General features: G+C 43.1%; 1 long non-coding RNA gene across 4 annotated transcripts in view; it reads left to right on the forward strand.

Annotated features, from left to right (window-relative positions):
* The first annotated feature begins 21816 nt into the window (after window positions 1–21816).
* LOC115840211 (uncharacterized) overlaps window positions 21817–23280 on the forward strand; it is a 50519-nt gene continuing 49055 nt past the window's right edge. For all 4 annotated transcript variants that reach the window (XR_009564362.1, XR_009564364.1, XR_009564365.1 and 1 more), the window contains exon 1: window positions 21817–22093. This is a non-coding gene — a long non-coding RNA (uncharacterized lncRNA). The remainder of the gene's footprint in view (window positions 22094–23280) is intronic.

Raw genomic sequence — 23280 nt, forward strand, 5'->3', positions numbered from 1 at the left:
GACTAGCAGGTTGATTATTCACACATTACATGGCCTGGGTACTTCATTTTCTTTCTCCACATATTGAGGCACATTCTTGCCAAGGAATTTTTCAACAGATTGTAGAAGAAGAAAAGAAATATGGCTCATGAGACACATCAGAGGAAACCAAACAGCAACACATCCCTCTAGTGTAATGAACAAATACCCCCGCAGCCTCAAGGAGGCTGCAAGTAACCACACTTAATTCAGAGAAAGGAAAGCCTAGCCTGGAAGCTGTGACAAGTCTGTGGGTTTTGAACTTTCAATCACCAGGAAACCCAACTCACTAACAAAGGCACCAGAAAAGATGATCGCCCTTCTGCACACAGAGGGCACCTTAGTTTTATTATATTGTTCTATTACAGAGTGAAGAACTGGCAGGCACCAATTATAATTCCCTGCAGAAATAGCACCTTCCACCTCACAGCTATCCCTTTATTACTTGACAGACTGAAAATGAAAGGATATCAGGTGATGCAAACAGGTAAGCCACCAGGTGGATTCACTCATTTCATCTGAACAATTTTAAGGCACAGCTTGGTCACAGTTTTTAGCCATCGTTCTTTAAACACTTGGAATCTATGGGGAAAAAAACCACATGTGGTCTGTGATTATATCAGGCCAGCACACACGGTCCCTTGGAGAAAACACAAGCCCATGATGCTTAAAAGCCTTCAGCTTGGGGACTTCCCTGGTGGTCCAGTGGCTAAGACTCCGTGCCCTCAATGCAGGGGGCCTGGGTTTGATCCCTGGTTAGGGAACTAGATCCCACATGCCACAACTAAGGGTTTGCGTGTCGCAAACAAAGATCCCACATACCGCAACTAAGACCCGACGCAGCCAAATAAATAAATAAATAAAATTTTAAAAAGCCCTAAGCTTGATCATTGTTTTCCTCTGACAATTTGCTGACTTCAAAAGATCAAACTCCTGCCCCCCTCCTCCCACCTCCCTCACCCTTACCCCTGACAAAAAATGTTTTGTTTTGCAATGACTTGGATTAAAACATTATTTAGAGATTTTAACATTCGGGAAAGTTAGATGACTGCTGTGTGAACTCTCTGTGCTATCTCCGCAACTTTTTGGTAAATCTAAAATTATTCCAAAATAAAAAGTTAAAAAAAATCGTTAGATAATGACAACAGGGATAAAGACTGCATCAGGAGCAAGTAAAACAAATAGCTCCAGGTTAACTGAAGGAATGAAGAGTGCAGTTTAATCACAAAGAGAAAATGGGAGCATCATGCTGAAATGCAAACTGTTTTATTCCTCTTTCTTATAAAGATGCCTGTACTGTGGAAAAAACCACAAGAATGTGCACTGGACAATGTGCCTAGAATTCTAGTGAGGAACAGGTTATAAGCTCCAGAAATTAAATGAATACATCCACCCCATGCTAGTTCTTTTTGAGGTTTCAGGTACAGAATAAGGAATGCGTTTGTCGTGCAGAGCTGCTGGTGTTCTCTGCTTCTGTGATCCAAGTGCAGCAGGAGTAATAGACAATGCCAGAAAGTGGGATAGAAAAGAACTACAAAAACCATGTGCTTGTCCATCACACTGTGCTCCCACACTCCTGGTGGACAGCTCCGGTCCCAGACACCTGCCCTGCCTGCCCCAATATACCTCAACCAGCATCACACTCAACAGACAGACCTGCAGGAGGGCAATACAGAAACCATCCCTGTTGTGAAAGATGAGAGAGAACAAAGAGGGGGTTTACTCTCCTGTCTAAGATATAACTACCTACAATTTATGCAAGATCAGAGAAAAGAAAATTTAAGAACTGAGGACACTCAACCTATAGAATATCTTTTCTCCACCCTTACTAGGATGAATGGAATTTTATACACAAGATTAGTATGCTGGTAATTCTAAGCATTTCAGTGAGTTCTAGAGAGAGAATCCATTCCTGGGCTAGGCGAAATTCAAACCCTCCTGCATTATTTGGATTGAATGAAACCACACCGAACACAGAGCTTGCAATGTAGGAGGTACCCAATAAATGGTAGCTTCCTCCCTCCATATGGCCTCATACCTATGGAGTTATATATTAAAACTTTAAATAAATGTTTTTTTACGGTAGTGAATGTGACATCTGAGACAAGGAGAATCATATATGTCTAAAAAAAATAAAGATAGACAGTGTGAATTAGGCAGTAAATGGCTGAAGACCCACCAGCAGTGTTGAAGGGAGACAGCATTTGCATAAACAGATGAAACAAGTATACTGAAGCCTGATGCCATAAAAGACATTTTATATTTAGGGCCTGTTGAGTCCACATCCAGCAAAGCTCCTCCAAGGATCAAGGAGGGTCAGCCACTGAAGCTCCTGGCTGCATGGGCTCAGGTGGGCTCTAAGTGGAAGTACTTACTAATTCTGCATCACTTTTTTTTAAAAAAAACTTTTATTTTAGAATAGTTTTAGACACACAGAAAAGCTGCAGAGGTAATACAGAGTTCCTGTATACCCTTCACTCCATTTTGCCTGTTAACATCTTACATTACCATGGTATATTTGTTACTACTGAGAAGCCAACATGGGCAAATTACTGTTAAACAAACTCCACAGTTTATTCATATTTTAATAATAGTTTTTCCACTAACATCCTTCTTCTCTTCCAGGATCCCATCCGGGGTAACTCATTACATTTAGTCACCATGTCTCCTTAGGCTCTTCTTACCTGTGATAGTTTCTCAGACTTTCCTTCTTTCTTAAGACCTTGATGGTTTTGAGGAGTACTGGTCAGGTATTTTGTAGAATGTTCCGTGATTTGGGATCGTCTGACGTTTTTCTCCTGGTGAGACTAGGTTTATGGGTTTGGGGGAAGAAGACTACAGAGGCGTAGCGCTCTTCTTCTACATCATGGGCCACATTCTAGCAACATGACTTACCACTCATGATGTTGACCTTGACCACCTGGCCAAGGTGGTGCTGGCCAGGTTTCTCCACTGTAAGGTTACTTTTTCCCCCTGCTTCCATACTCTAGTAAGTCACTAAGTATAGCCCATACTGTAATAGTCAGGGGAGGCTTAAGCTCCACCGCCTTATTACATAAATTAATAATAAATTAATTACTTGGAATCCTTGAGTAAGAAAGATTCATCTCTTCTCCCTCACTTACTTTCTTATTCATTCATTCAGTTATATATCAGCATGGACTCATGGATATTTTATACTTTCAGTTATAATCCAATACCAGGTTATTTATTTTATTGCTTAAATTATTCCAACTTTGGTCAGCTCTTCCAGGATGGCTCCTGCATCCCTTTGACCTGCCCCATTCCTTTTGCTTTTCGAGCAATGCCTTCATTTCTGATACTACAAGGTAGTCTCGGTTCATCTTGTATACTCCCTGTACCAGCCCTAGAATCAGCCATTTCTCCAAGAAGAACAGCTTCCTTTTATGAGCGAATGGTACTAGAAAGCAAGATCTGTGCACTGGGGGTTTTGCCATAGGCTTTTGCACTTTGAGATCATGCTGCAACTGACAGGCTCGGCCCTCCTCTGGAGGTCTGCTCTAGGGCACATGTTCAGTCCACCAGCATCTTCTTCCTGAATTATGGTGGTTGTGTGTCACGGGCTTCATGCTTTTCTGTGGTGGGGCTTCAGTTTGAGTAATTTTCCTGCCCTCTCTCTCACCCATCACTCACCCCAGGGAAGGTACAGTGAATTGTCGGTTTTGAAAGAGAGAACTAAGTCAGCTTAACCCCCTCAGGGCTCTCTCTCTCCAATGTGCCCGACAGAAGAGCAGGGGCAGCGGTCAGCCGTCTGACCCTGTCAGGAGGCCCTGGGGTTGTCTAGTAAGCTGACGACTGGGTGGAAAGTCGGACTCACTTAGGGGCACAGGATGAGGAGGCCCACTGCGGCCACACTGCTAAGCCATGTCAGTCAGTCAACCATTCATGCATTTTTTGGTTCCTTAGTTAACAAACACTTATTTACCTCCTACACATGCCAGGCTCTGTTCTAGGCACTGGTGATATAGCAGTGGGAAAACAAAGCAAAAACAGAATTTCTGGGCTTCCCTGGTGGCACAGTGGTTGAGAGTCTGCCTGCCAATGCAGGGGACACTGGTTCAAGCTCTGGTCCAGAAAGATCCCACATGTCACAGAGCAACTAAGCCCTTGCAACACAACTACTGAGCCTGTGCTCTAGAGCCCACAGGCCACAACTACTGAGCTCACGCGCCTAGAGCCCGTGCTCCGCAACAAAGAGTAACCCCCACTCACCGCTACTAGGGAAAGCCTGCACGCAGCAACACAGACCCAACGCAGCCAAAAATAAATAAATAAATAAAAAAGAAGTGATGCTGGTGGCATTCAGTGATGATTCTCTAATAAGGAACTTTTGGAGGAAAGTTGTAAAAATTATTCTTGAGACCACAGATCTTATGAATGCTTCTCTGAAAGTGATGCCAACACTCTAGCAGTTTGAGAGGCGTGGCTCTAGGTTCCCTTCCTTCACCCCTGCTTATCAGTTCCTCCTGGCTTTCACATTTAATTGGGTCTGGCACATGTGAGTGTTCTCTCTTCACCTGCATCCATCTGACAGATCTGACCACTTTGCATATTAACGACTTGGCCACCTACCAACAGCATAAGCACCGGGATAAATCCTGGTGGAGCTTCTCTCCTCTGCTTCAGCGGAGGAAATGCTTGAAATGGTCTTGAAATGCTTTGAGATCTACAGCAATAAAAGCACAGGGAAACAATTTACTTGCTTGATGACAGGACCACTTGGTTCTTGCATAACAGAGAAGTCTTTTGGAAGTTCATGTGTACATCTCAACATCATCGCAATCACACCCAACTCATAAAATCTCTCTCTGGTCTAAGAGATGCCCCCAGAACAAAATGACTTCTTGGACCATTTTATTTATTAGAGTTAAGTGACTACAGTTCAGCATTCCTTTAATATGCAACTTAAGGACTCCCCAAGTAATGTGTTCTCTGCTAAATTACCCAGAGACACATAATTTGGAAATAAGAAGCCACCTGACATCTATGTTCGAAGGACACAGACAACCTAACACACAATTTAGGTAAAAACAACTCAACAGGCTTCACCTCTTCTATCATCTAAAAAAATGCAACATCAACGGTTTTGCCCTTTTACTGTGTATAAGGAAACCTCTTTCCTTATGCATAATTCACTGCCTTTCACTTCCACTCTCTGCATGTTCTTACACGTGGATGGACCCCCAGGCCAGCTGCCCCAGTGGCAGACCCCAGAGAGCAGCCCCATTGTGTTAACCCACTGGGCTGACTAATGCGGCATCACACGGAGGTAAGGAAGCCAATGACTGGATCTCAGGTTCCTCCCTGCACTTACTGCCCACCATTCACCTCAGCCCAAAGTCTCAGGCAGAATGAACCCGTTAAATGGGCTTGGAAAATGAAGCAAGTTTCCCTCTCCACGTGCCACTCACAGAGCATGTTTCAGTAAGGAATGCACAGGGCACTGTAGCCTTTGGAGCCAGCAGGGATGGAGAAAGCAAAGAAAACAAAGCCCAAAAGGATGAGAGAAGGCAGAAGTAGTAGCTTTCTGTTCCCATACAACTTAAAAAGTTATAAATAGATGGGGAAATGGACAAGCTAGAAAAAATATTTTACTACAAAGAGAAATGAAAACCTTCAGTATTTAGACAAAGAAAGAAGCAAAGAGGATTGCCACAAAAGCCACCACCTCTGCATACAAGGAACTATACCAAAGGTTACAAATGCTGTTCTAAGCACTAGAATGCTTTCATCTCAAATTACTTTGGTTATTAATTACCCAAATATTTCCAAGACCTCCCACAAGAGAAAAAAGATACAATGCTCTTCTGAAGCCTGGCAGAATGTTAGGTCAGGAAACAAACTGGGTTACCCATCTGGAGTTTACAGGCTGAGAAGTTATCATTTTTCCCCAATAGATTTTGGAGTCACTTGGAGGGACCAAGAAAAAAAAAAGTGCTTTTTTTTTTTTTTTTTCCTGGGTTGAAAATGAGAATTTTATTTTCTTCCACTTGCTTTTCACTATACAGGTAGAGTTTATGCCGCGCTTGACTTCTGAAAAGATATTCAGACAAAGTCAGAAGTCAGTTTTACTTTCCTGCTAGGGATCTGCTGCAGGGAGTTACATATTTGTAACAAAAGGACATGTGCCTGCAGCTGTAGAGCTGCTCACACTGCCCGTCTGTGTGCAGCAGGGAATGCTAACTAATGGGGCCAGCCTGCGTGTTGAAATAGCATCATCCACTAGAGGCCAGAATGAAGCCGCCTGTTCAGTGCTGCTGAGGCCCATTCAGATCCCAGATGAACACAGACTTAGGAAGAAATGAAACACAATGACGTCAGGGAGTGACACCATGCCTGTCGGTGACATGCCAGCACAGTGCATTTCTGAATCCTCTTACGCGGAGTTTCCTTCCACATCTGAATCAGTGACCAAAGGAGGCACTGACAGGACATCTGTCAGCAAGAGTGACACTTGTATTGAGGACTCTGGAACGAGTGTGGTCAGGTCTTTCCTGAACTGAGGATGAGAAGGACGGGAAAGAGCAAGGAAGGCACAGATGTTGGCACAAGAGGGGCCGAGATACACCTGTGTGGCTGATATGGGTGACAGCAAAGGAGAACACAGAAACGGGTGGGGAAAATGCCCTTCAGTTCTCAGACCTGGAGCTGGGCTGTGAACCCAGTGGAGCCCAGTCCGTTCATGGGGAGCTAGTTAACTACACACAGCACATACACGACATGGAATACAATGCAGCCACCGAAGAATGAAGTAGACCTGTTTGTCTGTTGTGGAAAGGCCTCTAAGACATGCTGATGTGAGAAACTAGCAGACGGTATGCTCTTGAGTGATGGCATTTGTGTGCATTTGTTAAGGACGTGCACCAGCAGAGACACATCCCCACACACGTATAAAATTCTTCCCAAAGGAACACACCAACAATAACGACAACAACAAGGCTTGCAATTAGGGCTCCTGCACCTGCTGTGGCCCCCAGGCAGGGTCAGATCCTTCTCTGAAGCCTCTCCTCAGTTTCTTACAGTTATCACCTCAGTAAGACACCCCTGGCCACCACATGTAAAATCGCAATCGCTCCAGCACTGTCTACCCCGATTTGCTGCTTTATTTTCCTCCAAAACACCTATTGCCATCTGCCACATTTCACGGGTCAGTCTTTTTTTCTTATTTTTAGGCCATGCTATGGGATCTTATTTCCCCGACCAGGGATTGAACCCATGCTCCCTGCATTGGGAGTGCAGGGCTCTTAACCACTGGACCACCAGGGAAGTCCCTGTGGGTTACTTATTTACGTGTGTGTTTTATCTTCTGTCTCACTCCACTGGAACGTAAGTGCTAGGAAGGGAGGGACATTTTGTCTGTTTTGTTCCCTACTGTGTCCCCAGTGCCTAAGGCAGCATCTGTTCATAATAGGGTCTCCAAAAGTTTGTTACATAAATTAGTTAAGACAAGTCCTCTGTTGTTGTTCTGAAGGGTAAAAAGAGCTAGAAGTTACTTAAGGTTACCAAGGCAATGAGACTGAGATGAAGCCGCTGCTCTGCCCCCAGTTGACTACCCTCCAGAAGTGGGTCCCAGGAATCCAGGGCATCTCCCTTCTGTTGGGACTTTATACTTAAAAGCTTTCGCTATCTGGAATGACTCTGCTGCAAAGTTCTAACAGGGGAATGCAGCTATTCATAGACTTTTGACGGAAAGATAGCCCTCTTCTCCTAGAAAAGTCACTCACTTCAGCCAACAGCACAGGTTTGAGAGACTCTTGAAAAGCTGGGGAAGAAGGACACCTGCCCGGCAGGTCAAACCAGCAGACCAGCCGGCTGCTGATGGGAGGACAACTGTGTCAGCCAGGCCGCCCTCATACCCCTGCCTGGAATGAAGTTCTCTACACAGCCCATTTCACTCAGCCCCAAACTCGGCACCCCCAAAGATGCAGCAGAATACAAGGAACGGCCCAGCCAGAATTCTTAGCAGGGAGGGGAGTGTCTTCCTATCATCATATTTTGCTGAAATAATTCTGAATTGTGCCTTTGAAGTAGAGAATGGCAGAGCCTGGAGATTCTCTTTGCCGAAGTCTTGCTAATGGAGACATCTCCAAAGACTGATTGAATTCTTGGGGCAACGGCTTAAGCAATCTATCCCTATTTCACCACTTAAAAAAACAATTGTGAGAAACATTTTTGGAATAAAGTATTTGTTGTCATGTGGACAAATATACAGAAGTTGGGCTAACTGTAGATATCAATGGGATTTTTTTTTCTACTTCTCCATTCCTAACTACAAATTAGTTACCTCCTGAAGAGGTATCTACTTAGTATGTAGACAGGGGAAATCACGTGATGCAATTTCATGCTTGGTTTGTGTTCTCTTCAGTTTTATTTATCAGGTGGTTTGCATTCTATTTTAAATGCGGTCATTCTTAAATGCATGAATATCTACAGCAATATTGCTCTTCCCAGATTATCAAATGTGTCACTACTTCAAGCATCTAGAAGCCGGTCCAGGACATAGGTGAAAAGAGCTAAAGTAACGCTGTATCAAAGAAAAATGAATGCACTTTGCTTCTTATGTTTTCATTCAAAGCTTTATCAACTATTATTTAACAGACAAGCTTAACAAGTATGCTTAATTAATTTCTAAATCTAAAGCAGAGTGGAAGGAAAATAAGCCTAGGAAAAAGATGTCATAGTCAGGCAGCTGCAATGACTCAGAGATGAGATAGATGATAATAATAAAAGAATAAAATAAGAATACAGATAGTGAATATTCATAACAAACATCAATTGTCAAGACAATATTTAACTATGACTGGTGTATACTGAAATGGCAGAAAGATTTCTAATGTATTCTAGAAAAATTTAAACCAGAAATGGCTTTAAAAGAAAGGAGTGTTTAAAAAAGAAAGATGTTCTTATTGAATTATTCCTTAAAAGGTCCCAACTCAACTCTTAAAGCTAACAAAATGGAAATTATTATATATGTGGAATATATAATATACAAACATATATTCCATATATATATAATAATACATAGATCAGAGCTGATTGATAGACACATGGCAATCCACTAAAAATGAGTGGCTTCCCACAAACGTTACAGTTATTTCTGCATTTATTCATTTATTTGATAAGTATTGAGCGCTTATTAAGATCTAAGCACTGTGCTAGTTCCCAGTGAGCGGCACAGACTTGTTCTTGACCTTGAAGACCCTCCTTACATTCTACTTCATTACATTTTACATTTCATTTCCTTGAAAGAGGAAAACAGGGCACTCTGGGAGCAAGTAAACAAGTAGACCAGACCTAGTCTGAAGGTGGTGGGTGGGAAGCTCTCATGGGGCTTTGGGCTTGGATCTGAAGTGATTATCACTTAAGTAAGTAAGGGGCTGCTGGTGGGATAGAGAGCGTGCACCACCACAGGGGAACTGAAGAGGGCCCTGCGGTTGGTGTGAAGGGGGCAAGAGGCAGAGGTGGAAACAGCCTGAGCCCAGAGGGACATGTTAATGTGGTCCATCTTTATTCTAAGGGCCACAGCAATCCATTGCAGAGTGACCTTCTATGACATTTGAAAAAATCCCTTTGATGGTGGTGTGGAGATCAGAGTGAGAGTCAGAGTGGTTAAGGGGGACAAGGTAGGAGGCTCTTGCAGTCATCCAGGGAGAGCAGATGGTAAGGGGGCGAGCATGAAGAGGAGGCGCTGGATTCAAAAAGATATTTAGGAGGTAAAAATTGACAGGATTTGGAAAGGACCAAATATGGAGGTGGGAAAAGGAGAGGCAGGGATGACCTCAGGGATCTAGCCTGGGCAGTTAGGTGCACAGTGGAGGACACTACAGAGGAAAAGTGGTATTACGGGATGGAGAGCGGGGATCCATGAATATAGTTTTGGACCTGCCAAGTGTGGAGCTCCAGTGAGACATTCAAATGGCCACATCAATCAAGAAGGTGTATGTATGCGTCTGGAGTCCAGAGGCCAGTTCTGGGTACAAGATATAAGCTTCAAGCCCTGCACGTCCACTGGGTATGGATCCTATGAACTTAGGGGGACAACAGATCTTAATGTTAAACTCATTACTGGGAACGAACCAAAAGTTCCCAAGGGAAAAGTGCTTTTGATAAGTTTGGTTCCAGAGAACTAAACCACTTACACTTTCCAAAGACATTGGCTGAAACAAGAAAAATGGATTCTACGTCATAAAGCTCAAAAAGGGCACATAAACATGTAATCTAACAGTGCACAGTGGCTATAATTCAATACAGGGACACATCAACAGCATACTACATACAGATGTCTTCACAGCGAAATCTACTCAACCAAAAGTTCACAGTCACATTCTAGGGATGGCATTCAGGATAACCAGAAATCTGAACAGATCTATGCAGTATCTAAGAGTTTAAAGCAGTGGTGGCCTAGGCATGACTTGGTTAAGAAATCTGGTGTTAATGGCCCACAGGATTGAAGAATAGGAGGCTGGAGAGGAAACAGAACGGAGGGGTTCAAAGCAAGGGTTCTCATGTCAAATGGGTTTGGACACCGGCTCTGCCACTTACTAACTAGGTGACCTTGGACAAGATCCTCACCTAAGATCAGTGACCTCTTCTGTAAAATGGACTGCTGGGAGGAATATATGAGACACTGAATGCAACATGTTTGACACATACAGAGTTGGTACTTAAAAAACATTCACTGTTTTGATGACGATGATAATGACAATGACATGGACTGTTTTCTCAAAGGGGTATAAACACCTACCAAAAAGGTAAGAGAGTTCTAGGATAAGTTTGGACGCACCAAATAGACATACTATTAATCTTACTTTGACTCATCAAATCCTACACGTATACAGCACTTAATAATTTTCAAAGTACTTCCATGGACTTTATTCATTTAATCTTCACAAAACTCCTTCAAAGTCGAAGAGTAAATACTGTGCCCATTTTGAAGATGATGAAACTGAATCTTGGAGAGTTTAAGTAACTCATTCAAAGCCCCTCAGTTAATAAGTGGCAGGGCCATGATTCATACCCAAGGCTTTTCATTTCAGCTTCTATATTCCGGCACTGGTTAAGGATCCCAGAACAAAGAGAAAACAAAGTTGAGGAACTCTTTGGAGAAGTCTGTTTTAGAAGACACCTCTATAGAAAGTTGCCAAATACAATATGAAAGCTGGATGAGAGTGCTTGCCATCTTGGAAGCAAAGCCAAGCGATGGAGAGAGACTGAAGGCTCATGTTATTGTGTTAAGTTGCTAGAAGAAACCCCAAAACATTTTCAAATAATCAAACCAATTCATTTTTTTCTGATGCCCCACTAGTTTTAGTAGTGCTTCCATCACTTGAAACCAAACCAATCCTGACTAATAATCTGGACATTAGGCAACTCATTACTCCTTCAACAAAATCCAAGCATCTTACCTCTATGACTGTACTCATGCTATTTCCACCAACTGGTATTCCTTTTTTTAATCTGTTCAACTACTATCTATCCTTCAAAGCCTCCTTTCTTACTATCTGACAAATAAGGCCTCTCCTGATTCCACCAGTATCATAACTTCTTTTGCTCCCCAAGCACTGTTGCGCTTCTCTTATAGAACTCCACACTCTGGAGTAACTGTCTCTTCTTCCTTTCTGTGTCTGTTATAGCATCCTGTACAGCATCTTGCACATGGCAGACCTTCAGTACATAATTGATTTTACCACAGTGTATAAACCAGAATGTTAATTAATTTTTCAGAAGATTGCCAATGCTAATACTTAGTTATTTAAAATGTTATTATGTGACAAAACAAAAGAGAAGTCAAACCTTGGCTTCGCATCTCTAAGTTTATGAGATGAACATGCAGTACTAGACATTTCCCAGTGTCCCCCACAGCTGGTCATTCTGGAGGTCATTTTGTGGGTAGCAGAACATAACCTCCCTAGAAGTATAAAATACAAAGTTACAAATCCTTCGTGCTTCATCTAGATTTTATAGATTTTATTTTCCAGATGTATTTTGTTATCTCTGTTGATGCAAGCCATGTTACTCAGCTTCCCAAATCTTATAAAAATATTATAAGCATACTTTAATAATATTCTACCATTTTATCTGTATCTCAAAATAGCTTTGGAATGTTATATTTTACTATTGTTTGTAACAAATCATGTAATTCACTTCCAAAAACAAGGAAAGAGAATGAATTCAAATAAGAAATTTTTTTGCATAAACATCTAGCAAGGTATTTTAAATTCCTAATCTGAGCTTATTCTATGAAATAAAAATGCATTAATCATTTTCTACCTACATAGCACTTAAATTGGAGAGACAGATTTTATTTTCTAATGCTTGGTTGTTAAAATGTATTTTACATGAAACACATATAATACTTATTCCCACACAAACTACTACACAGCAAAATGAATAGAATCATCACACTCATGAAAAATGCAGGCATCGGAGAGAGATATCTATTCAACCAGAAGAATGCTATAGCATTTACCTTTCAAAATAACTATTTTCTAAGATTACTTTTAATTAGCTAATGGCTTTTGTTCTGCCACACACACACAATCAATGTATTTGCATAGTATCTCACAGTTTATACTTTACTCTGATAATTATCCCTCTTATGAATTGAAGGTTTGTTCCCCCCAACAGAATTCATATGTGGAAACTCTACCCCCTAATGAGATGGTATTAGGAGGTGGGGCCTTTGGGAGGGGATTAGAATTAGATGAGGTCATGAGGGTGGAGCCCTCATGAATGGGATTAGTACCCTCGAAAGAGTCACAGAAGAGCTTGCTTCCCCTCTCTGCTTCTGCCATGTGAGAACAGAGCAAAAGACAGCCATCTATGAACCAGGGAGCAGGCCCCCACTAGACACTGGGTCTGCTGGCACCTTGATCTTGGACTTTCCAGCCTCCAGAACTGTGAGAAATAAATATTTGTTCTTTAAGCCACCCAGTGTACGGTATTTTTCTTACAGCAGCCCAAAGAGACTAAGACAATGCCCATTTCATATTTATGGAAAATGAAACTAAGAGGTAATATATGAAGGAGCTTGTGTCTCAAACCCAGTGGCCACGTGGCATGTTATACAAGTGCCAATCATGAGACTGTCTTCCCCAGCTTTGGTTTCATACCATAGTTGCCTTGAGGTTTCCAAAAGCTAGTCTCTTCCAGAGCTGCCTCTGCTGCACAGCCTTGTCCTGGGGGATGGGTGCCCCCTTTGCCTTCCACAGCTGCATGGCTCTCACTCCCATCTCTCCACTCCCTGGCCTCCCTGTCCAGGATGGCACCTTTAGACTTGCCTCTCCCTTCTGGAGATGTGATTACCAATTCTGATTCGGACAGTCTAGGCCCCTGGAAAGGCCAAGAGGAGTTGCTCTCTTCTGAAGAAAGACCCCTGATCTTATTCGGCATACGCAGAAAATTCTTAGAAATATGTCTCCAGTACACTGGCCCCTTGCTCTGGTTCACATGGTGGCTCACCCCCCCAGGAGAGGCTGTCACCAACATCCTGGAGGGGGAGGATCCCTTCAAATTGGCTTTGGAGATCTCTTTGGAAATGGGGTGACTTGAAGGTGGTATCTTTTCCTATTGCTCATGAGTTGTTTGCCTGGTGACCACTCGGGGTGTCTGTACTGATCTCCTGTCTACCCCAGGTGGTGACAATTGGTCAAACCAAGCCCTGCTGAGCACACCGTGTGCCTCTGCAGTGGGTCCATGGATGTACATGAAACTCACGGTTCTCCCAGGGGCCCTCTGACACATTCAGCGAGAGGCTGGCCATCTGAGGGGCCACTTAACTTTTGGGACGTGTTAGGTTAGCAGGACTCGGCACACTTCTGTTCAGACAGCCTCTTGGCATTCTCCCTGTAATAGTCTTCCCTGCGCTCTCCGTGATGGCATGTTTCCATCCATTTTTATGCTTAATGTCTGTTTGGGGGGACCCCAAACTGAACCCCACATTGTCTGATTCCTTTCTCCTTCCATTGGAGCTGCTAGAGGGGAGCATACTTTGACTCCCAGGCAGTCTCTGGATGAGGTCTTCACCTCTGGAGCTGTCAGCTTTGAATTCTGCTCTGACATCCTTGGGGTGTGCTATGCGGCTGCTTCCCACTAGCTATCTATTTTACATTTGGTAGTGTATATCTGTCCATGCCACTCTCTCACTTCGTCCAGGCTTACCCTTCCTCCTTCCCGTGTCCTCATCCATTCTCTACATCTGCATCTTTTTTCCTGTCCTGCTCCTAGGTTTTTCAGAACAATTTTTTTTTTAGATTCCATATATGTGTTAGCATACGGTATTCATTTTCCTCTTTCTGACTCACTTCAATCTGTTTGACAGTCTCTAGGTCCATCCACCTCACTACAAATAACTCAATTTCGTTTCTTTCAATGGCTGAGTAATATTCCATTGCATATATGTGCCACATCTTCTTTATCCATTCATCTGTCAATGGACACTTAGGTTGTTTCCATGTCCTGGCTACTGTAAACAGAGCTGCAATGAACATTTTGGTACATGACTCTTTTTGAATTACAGTTTTCTCAGGGTACATGCCCAGTAGTGGGATTGCTGGGTCATATGGTAATTCTATTTTTAGTTTTTTAAGGAACTTCCGTACTGTTCTCCATAGTGGCTGTATCAATTTACATTCCCACCAACACTGCAAGAGGTTCCCTTTTCTCCACACCCTCTCCAGCATTTACTGTTTGTAGATTTTCTGATGATGGTCGCCCTGATTGGTGTGAGGTGATACCTCACTGTAGTTTTGATTTGCATTTCTCTAATGATTAGTGATGTTGAGCATCATTTCATTGTTTGTTGGAAATCTGTGTATCTTCTCTGGAGAAATGTCTATTTAGGTCTTCTGACCATTTTTGGATTGGGTTGTTTGTTTTTTTTGATATTGAGCTGCATGAGCTGCTTGTAAATTTTGGAGGTTAATCCTTTGTCAGTTGCTTCATTTGCAAATATCTTCTCCCATTCTGAGGGTTGTCTTTTGGTCTTGTTTATGGTTTCCTTTGCTGTGCAAAAGCTTTGAAGTTTCATTAGGTCCCATTTGTTTACTTTTGTTATTTCCATTTCTCTAGGAGGTGGGTCAAAAAGAATCTTGCTGTGATTTATGTCATAGAAGAATGCTGGGCCTATGTTTTCCTGTAAGAGTTTGCTAGTGTCTGGCCTTACATTTAGGTCTTTAATCCATTTTGAGTTTATTTTTGTGTGTGGTGTTAGGGAGTGTTCTAATTTCATTCTTTTACATGTAGCTGTGCAGTTTTCCCAGCACCACTTACTGAAGAGGCTGTCTTTTCTCCATTGTATATTCTTGTCTCCTTTATCAAAGATAAGGTGACCATATAAGGTGGGTTTATCTCTGGGCTTTCTATCCTATTCCATTGATCTATATTTCTGTTTTTGTGCCAGTACCATACTGTCTTGATTACTGTAGCTTTGTAGTATAGTCTGAAGTCAGGGAGTCTGATCTCTCCAGCTCCATTTTTCTTTCTCAAGATTGTTTTGGCTATTCGGGGTCTTTTGTGTTTTCATACAAATTGTGAAATTTTTTGTTCTAGTTGTGTGAAAAATGACATTGATAGTTTGATAGGGATTGCACTAGGGTAGTATAGTCATTTTCACTAGAATGTTGATCCTTCCAATCCAAAAAACATGGTATATCTCTCCATCTGTTTGCATCATCTTTAATTTCTTTCATCAGTGTCTTCTAGTTTTCTGCATATAGGTCTTTTGTCTACTTAGGTTTATTCCTAGGTGTTTTATTCTTTTTGTTGCAATGGTGAATGGGATTGTTTCCTTAATTCACTTTCAGATTCTTCATCATTAGTGTATAGGAAAGACAGAGATTTCTGTGCATTAATTTTGTATCCTGCTACTTTACCAAATTCATTGATTAGCTCTAGTAGTTTTCTGGTAGGATCTTTAGGATTCTCTATGTATAGTATCATGTCATCTGCAAACAGTGACAGTTTTACTTCTTCTTTTCCAATATGAATTCCTTTCATTTCTTTTTCTCTCAATTGCTGTGGCTAAAACTTGCAAAACTATGTTGAATAATAGTGGTGAGAGTGGGCAACCTTGTCTTGTTCCTGATCTTAGTGGAAATGGTTTCAGTTTTTCACCATTGAGGATGATGTTGGCTGTGGGTTTGTCATATATGGCCTTTATTATGTTGAGATAAGTTACCTCTATGCCTATTTCTTGACAGTTTTTATCATAAATTGGTATTGAATTTTGTCGAAAGCTTTTTCTGCATCTATTGAGATGATCATATGGTTTTTCCCCTTCAGTTTGTTAATATGGTTTATCACATTGATTGATTTGCATGTATTGAAGAATCCTTGCATTCCTGGGATAAACTCCACTTGATCATGGTGTATGATCCTTTTAATGTGCTGTTGGATTCTGTTTGCAAGTATTTCATTGAGGATTTTTGCATCTATGTTCATCAGTGATATTGGCCTGTAGTTTTTTTGTGTGTGTGACATCTTTGTCTGGTTTTGGTATCATGGTGATGGTGGCCTTGTAGAATGAGTTTGGGAGTGTTCCTCCCTCTGCTATAATTTGGTAGAGTTTGAGTAGGATAGCTGTTAGCCCTTCTCTAAATGTTTGATAGAATTTGCCTGTGAAGCCATCTGGTCCTGGGCTTTTGTTTGCTGGAAATTTTTTTTTTTTTTTTTTTTTGCGGTACACGGGCCTCTCACTGTTGTGGCCTCTCCCGTTGCAGAGCACAGGCTCCGGACGCGTAGGCTCAGCGGCCATGGCTCACAGGCCTAGCCGCTCCGTGGTATGTGGGATCTTCCCGGACCGGGGCACGAACCCGTGTCCCCTGCATCAGCAGGCGGACTCCCAACCACTGCGCCACCAGGGAAGCCCTGCTGGAAAAGTTTTAATCACATTTTCAATTTCAGTGCTTGTGATTGGTCTGTTTATATTTTCTATTTCTTCCTGGTCAGTCTCAGAAGGTTGTGCTTTTCTAAGAATTTGTCCATTTCTTCTACGTTGTCCATTTTATTGGCATATAGTTGCTTGTAGTCATCTCTCATGATCCTTTGTAGTTCTGCAGTGTCACTTGTTACTTCTCCTTTTCCATTTCTAATTCTATTGATTTGAGTCTTCTCCCTTTTTTCTTGATGAGTCTGGCTAATGGTTTATCGATTTTGTTTATCTTCTCAAATAACCAGCTTTTAGTTTTATTGATCTTTGCTATCATTTCCTTCCTTTCTTTTTCATTTATTTCTGATCTGATCTTTATAATCTCTTTCCTTCTACTAACTTTGCCTTTTTTTTATTCTTCTTTCTCTAATTGCTTTAGGTGTAAGGTTAGTTGTTTATTTGAGATGTTTCTTGTTACTTCAGGTAGGATTGTATTGCTATAAACTTCCCTCTTAGAACTGCTTTTGCTGTATCCCATAGGTTTTGGATCATCATGTTTTCATTGTTATTTGTTCCTAGATATTTTTTGATTTATGCAGTGATCTCTGGTTATTTAGTAGTGTATTGTTTAGCTTCCATGTGTTTGTATTTTTTACAGTTTTTTTTCCTGAAATGGATACCTAGTCTCATAGTGTTGTGGTCGGAAAAGATACTTGATAAGATTTCAATTTTCTTAAATTTACCAAGGCTTGATTTGTGATCCAAGATATGATCTATCCTGGAGAATGTTCCATGAGCACTTGAGAAGAAAGTGTATTCTGTTGTTTGTGGATGGAACATCCTATAAATATCAATTAAGTCCATCTTGTTTAATGTATCATTTAAAGCTTGTGTTTCCTTATTTATTTTCACTTTGGATGATCTGTCCATTGGTGAAAGTGGGGTGTTAAAGTCCCCTACTATGATTGTATTACTGTCAATTTCCCCTTTTATGGCTGTTAGCATTTGCCTTATGTATTGAGGTGCTCCTAGGTTGGGTGCATAAATATTTACATTTAGTATATCTTCTTCTTTTTAATTTTATTTATTTATTTATTTATTTGTGTTATGCAGGCCTCTCCCGTTGTAGAGCACAGGCTCCGGACGCGCAGGCTCAGCGGCCATGGCTCACGGGCCTAGCCGCTCTGCGGCATGTGGGACGTTCCCAGACCGTGGCATGAACCCGTGTCCCCTGCATTGGCAGGTGGACTCTCAACCACTGCGCCACCAGGGAAGCCCAATTACTACTACTTTTATTTTTATTATTGTTATTTTTTAAATTAATTAATTAATTTATTTTGGGCTGCGTTGGGTCTTCGTTGATGCATGTGGGCTTTCTCTAGTTGTAGCAAGCGGGGGCTACTCTTTGTTGCAGTGTGCCGGCTTCTCATTGTGGTGGCTTCTCTTCTAATTACTTTTGTTTTTAAATTACTACTTCTCTTTTAATTACTACTACTTTTAATTTATACTACTTTCAATTACTCAGTTGGCTCTGCATTGACATAACCGACACACAGTCAAGATGTGCTTTTAGATTCCAATGGACAGGTGATTAACTCAAACACAAACAGACTGGCCTGCCTGTGGAAAAGAAAACATCGGAAGCTAAAGAAAAAAGAAAAAAGCTGTTTTAAAATTATAGTTTGCAATTACTTGAGAGCATAGTGGAGAACTGGTGGTGTCAGTATACGCAGATAAACAGATGTTTGCTTAATAAGTCTGTACCTCACTCCTTGTTGAATGCCAAGTTGTTTTTAAGACTTCAGTACTTCATTGTTTCAATACTGTTTCTTGCAATCCCCTGAAATCTTCCAAGAAATTAAGCCTTGCCCTCCGACCCCCCCACCCCAGACTGCAGTCTGCACATGCCACCTACAGGCATAAGAAGACCCTGGTTTTCTCCAAGGTAGCCACCAGGATTGCTTAACTATCATCCATAAAAACCCTGGCAGGCGGAGCAGAAGTCAAGGCAAAGGCAAGGGGCATGGTTAATACAAAAACTCGTGACACTGAGAGGGACAACAGGGGAGATATAAAGGAAAATGGCAACCGAACGAGAGAAAAGAAAACATAAGTGTTAACAAATTAAGGGCTGGGAAAACTAGGAGAGTGTATCAGTTACACGTTGGAAACAGAGGTTGGTTTTTACCTAAACCCAAACCACATGCCCTCTGATAAACGATTAGAGCCCAGAAGAGACTCTTCTAGGAAGATAAACCAGGACACACACCACAGGCTTTAAGAAATACATATTCTACAGCAAACTTTCTCCCCCCCGCCCCCAAATCCAACATTGTTCTGTTTCTGGTGCTTACACAACACCTTCTTAGTTATAAAAAAAAAAAACAAACCCTGCAATTTCATCTCAGGCAAGCCTGTGATGGAAGGAGCTGGTAAGTAATCATCTAGTTTTACAGGCGGGAATGCCTGTGTTTTAATGTGGAGCCTTCGGGATTTCCTAAGCCAGGACCTAAGCCAAAGAACAGTCCTCTGGACATGGGGAACTTTCTCCCAGCCTCTGCACTTTGCTATTACTCACATACTTGCTCTCTCCTCTCGTGCATGCGCTTGTTGTCTGGCCAAAGAATAACACACCTACAATCAAACTTTCACTTGCCAGTTTGTCACTTAGAAAAAAAATTCTACCTTCCCCTTGATCCCTATGATGTCATGATCGATGCTCCAGCAGGCAGTGTGGTTATATGGGAAAAGTGTAGGGTTGGGATTCAGGCAAACAATGCCGAGTCTAAATCCCAGCTCCACCACAAGCGATCAGTGTGTCTTAACCTGTTTCCTCATCAAAAAAAAAAAAGAGAGGAAACAAGTGAAACTTACACTCCATCCCTATCTCATGCTTCAGGAATAAATAGGGATAAAATATCTTAGGTGCCTGGCCCAGAAAAGGTAATTATAAATCTGTTATGTCTCCTTCTTTTTTTTTTTTTTTTTTTTTTTGCTGTACTTGGGCCTCTCACTGTTGTGGCCTCTCCCGTTGCGGAGCACAAGCTCCGGACGCGCAGGCTCAGCGGCCATGGCTCACAGGCCCAGCCGCTCCGCGGCACGTGGGATCTTCCCGGACCGGGGCACGAACCCATGTCCCCTGCATCGGCAGGCGGACTCTCAACCACTGCACCACCAGGGAAGCCCCATGTCTCCTTCTTTTAATTTATATGATAAACGCAAAAAAACTCTGAAGCACTTATTCTCTTTGCTCTTTATTCATTCATCAAACTTTCCTAAGAGCAAACATTCCTGAACACAATGAAATTGATGTGGTTGTCTCTGTCCCCATGGAACTACAGTTGGAGGGGTTCGGGAAAGGGGGAGATGAAACAGCTGTTAAATGAGTGAATGAATTTCCTTGAATTAATGAGTTTTAAATCAACTATACTCCAATAAAAATTTTTTAAAAAATTAATGAGGGGTGAGGCTTGAATAAAAGCTCAATTATGTGAAAAGAAAATGAAACTAAGTTCAGGTACCGAGCTTGGAAGCCAGACCCTGCGTGGTTTAATTCTGGACTCCACCACTGGGCAAGTTTCTGAAGTTTTCTGTTCTCCCCTTTCTTCTTCTGTAAAGTTGAAATAATAATAGTTCCCCATTGGGTTACTGAGAAAAGTAAAAGCAACACCCCTCCCTAGAGCTCCCCATTTCTCCCCAGCATTTACTCCACACATCAACATCAACCTGAGGTGCCTAGGTTTCCACTTAGCCTCTGGCCATCCTGAACAGCCAAACTGCCCCAAGGAAGCACCCTAACTCATTGGTCCTCCTGGATGACAAAAAAGAAAAGCCGACTGGCCCCCCGGGGTAGGACCATGCTACTTATGGCACCTTTTGAGAGTATGCCCAGGCCCAAGGGTTGACAACCAGAAAACCCAGCCCTTCCAGAAGCTGTGGCCCTCTCCTAATGGAAGTTGATTAGAATGAGCTGGGGCTCCTTGATTAGAATAACAAGGACTCTGAGCGCCAAGCTCCGCCCAGACCTTCTGAGAGCACAGTCTTCGCGTTCCCACCTGGGCCCCCTGAGAAACTGACGTCCTCCATCTGGTTCGGCAGAGGCAGCAGCCCCTGGAAGGAAGGGCAGGACGGGATAGCAAAGTAAGGAACAGGAAGCCCACGGTCTGGGAATCACCTCGGTGTGGACGGTTACTACCTACATGCATAAGCCTTAAGACTTAAGTGTCCTCGTGCGTGCACCACGGAAGGACTCTGCAAAGAAAGGTAAACCGCTAAGGCAAGTAGAAATGATGAATTCTTTCAGCCAAATGCTATCCCAAGCATTGGAATACGCAGGTGAGATGTTACATAAAAGTACTAGAGGGCTTCCCTGGTGGCGCAGTGGTTGGGGGTCCGCCTGCCGATGCAAGGGGCGCGAATTCGTGCCCTGGCCCGGGGGGATCCCGCGTGCCGCGGAGCGGCTGGGCCCGTGGGCCGTGGCCGCTGGGCCTGCGCGTCTGGAGCCTGTGCTCCGCGGCGGGAGAGGCCGCGGCGGTGAGAGGCCCGCGTACCGCAAAAAAAAAAAAAAAACTACTAGAAAGACACGTCACACGAATTCCTCTCCCCCTACTCCCCCACCCCCCAGAAAAAACAAAACTCTTACAGCTTATTTTAAATAAGAAAAGGGCACAAGAAATACTCAAATCAATATTAATAATAAAAGTAACTTCTTAGCTTGACTGTCCTGGACTAGAAGCCCCTTCTCGGTCGGGCGGTGGACGCTAGGGCAGAGATGCAACCTTACACTGCGCTAGGGAAGCTGCACGCGGCGCAGCCCGGGTCGCCATGGAAACCACGGTGGTTGGGCTGACCCGGGGCCGACGCGGGGCTGGTGGGCGGGGTTCCGCAGTGGCTGCTGGGGAGACGCCAGAGTGGCGGCTGGGGGCTGCGAGAAAGCTCAGGAGAAGACAGCAACTTCTGGGTTCCCATGGCCCACAAGAGCTCGGCTCCTGCTCGAGACCCGGGAAGGAAAACAGAAAGTTGCTTCCCATCCAAGAATTTCCAAATCTGCCGGATGATCAGTAGCCCTTGGTTAGAAACCAAGACCCCAGGTTCCCAGGGTCTGCTGCTGCCTTAGCAGCAGGGTTTGCTGCTGCCTTAGCAAATCAAAATCTCCGCGGCGAGGATCCGGAGTCTGCATTTAACCAGGTGCTTTATAGGGTCGGGAGGTTGGGAGACAACGGGTCCGCCTATTCTGTTTTCTCAGCCCCCCCCCCGTAATAGTAAAAGAATATGCACCCTAATTTCCTCCCCAGCAGCTTTCTAGGAGGGGAATTCCTGCGAGCTGGAAATGCAGAGCCCGTTCAGTTTCTTGAACTGAACTGCAAGCTGATTGGAAGCGTCGCTGTTTTTTGCGGGTTTCCCACTTGGGGGCAGCCTCGTCCTTCGCTCCTGTTCAATTGGCAAAGCAGTGGCCCACGGTATATAGTCCAGTTAATTCCGGCTTCAGTCTCCTTAATATAAGCTCTTGTAGAAAGCGGGGCTTGGGTGCAGAGAGAGATGTCTCCCTAGGAGGAGTGGGACAGTAGCTGAGCCTAGGGCTCTAAATGTAAGATTCTCTTAGCTCCAATTCCTGGTTCACACTTAGGATTCAGAATAATGAATCTGTGTTTGTAAAGAAATAATGTTCTCATTGAGAATAATGCATGTGCACTAGGCAACAGATGTCTCAGCCCTCTGGGCCTTATCCTTTATTGGACAATTGGATGGGACCTCAGGATTGATTTAGACAGCCCCAGCCGGGCTTTAGAGTTAGGCCTGGACCCCTGGGAACCATGGGCCTCATTTGCCCACTTTCAGGAGGCAGCACGGTGGTGAAACGGGAGAGGGACTCAGCTTCTGAGTAGTGGGGATTCCCATAGTATAGTTCTCCCTGAAAGTAAAAATGGAAGCTGCAAAATTTGCACAGCCTTCCTTAGAAATCTAGGGAGGCTCAGCCCAGTAGAATGGGATAACCTATGGATCTCTACAACCTTATGCATTTACCATGCTTTCTTACAATAACCTATGTTTATAGGTCTGATTTCTGTGTTATTGCATGCATGCATATAATATCACATCCAAGCTCACATAGGCTGGAAGTGATACGGTTGAAACCGAGCAGGACCCTGTGGGGCCTTCCTGGGCACAGACGCCCTGTGTCCTGGCATCTTGTTTGTAGAAAAGCTTTAGCCTGTTAGGCCTTTCCTGAGTTCCAAGGGCAAATTTAATCAGAAATGAGATAATGCAAAAACAAAGGAAACAGTCCAGCTGGACAAAATAATAATAGTTTAGGCATAAAACAAAGTCAAGGACCTTTAGTTCCTCATCAAGGGCTATAGTTAAGTCCTGAGACC

Source organism: Globicephala melas, chromosome 6, assembly GCF_963455315.2.
Source record: "Globicephala melas chromosome 6, mGloMel1.2, whole genome shotgun sequence".
In the NCBI taxonomy this organism is placed as follows: Eukaryota; Metazoa; Chordata; class Mammalia; order Artiodactyla; family Delphinidae; genus Globicephala; species Globicephala melas.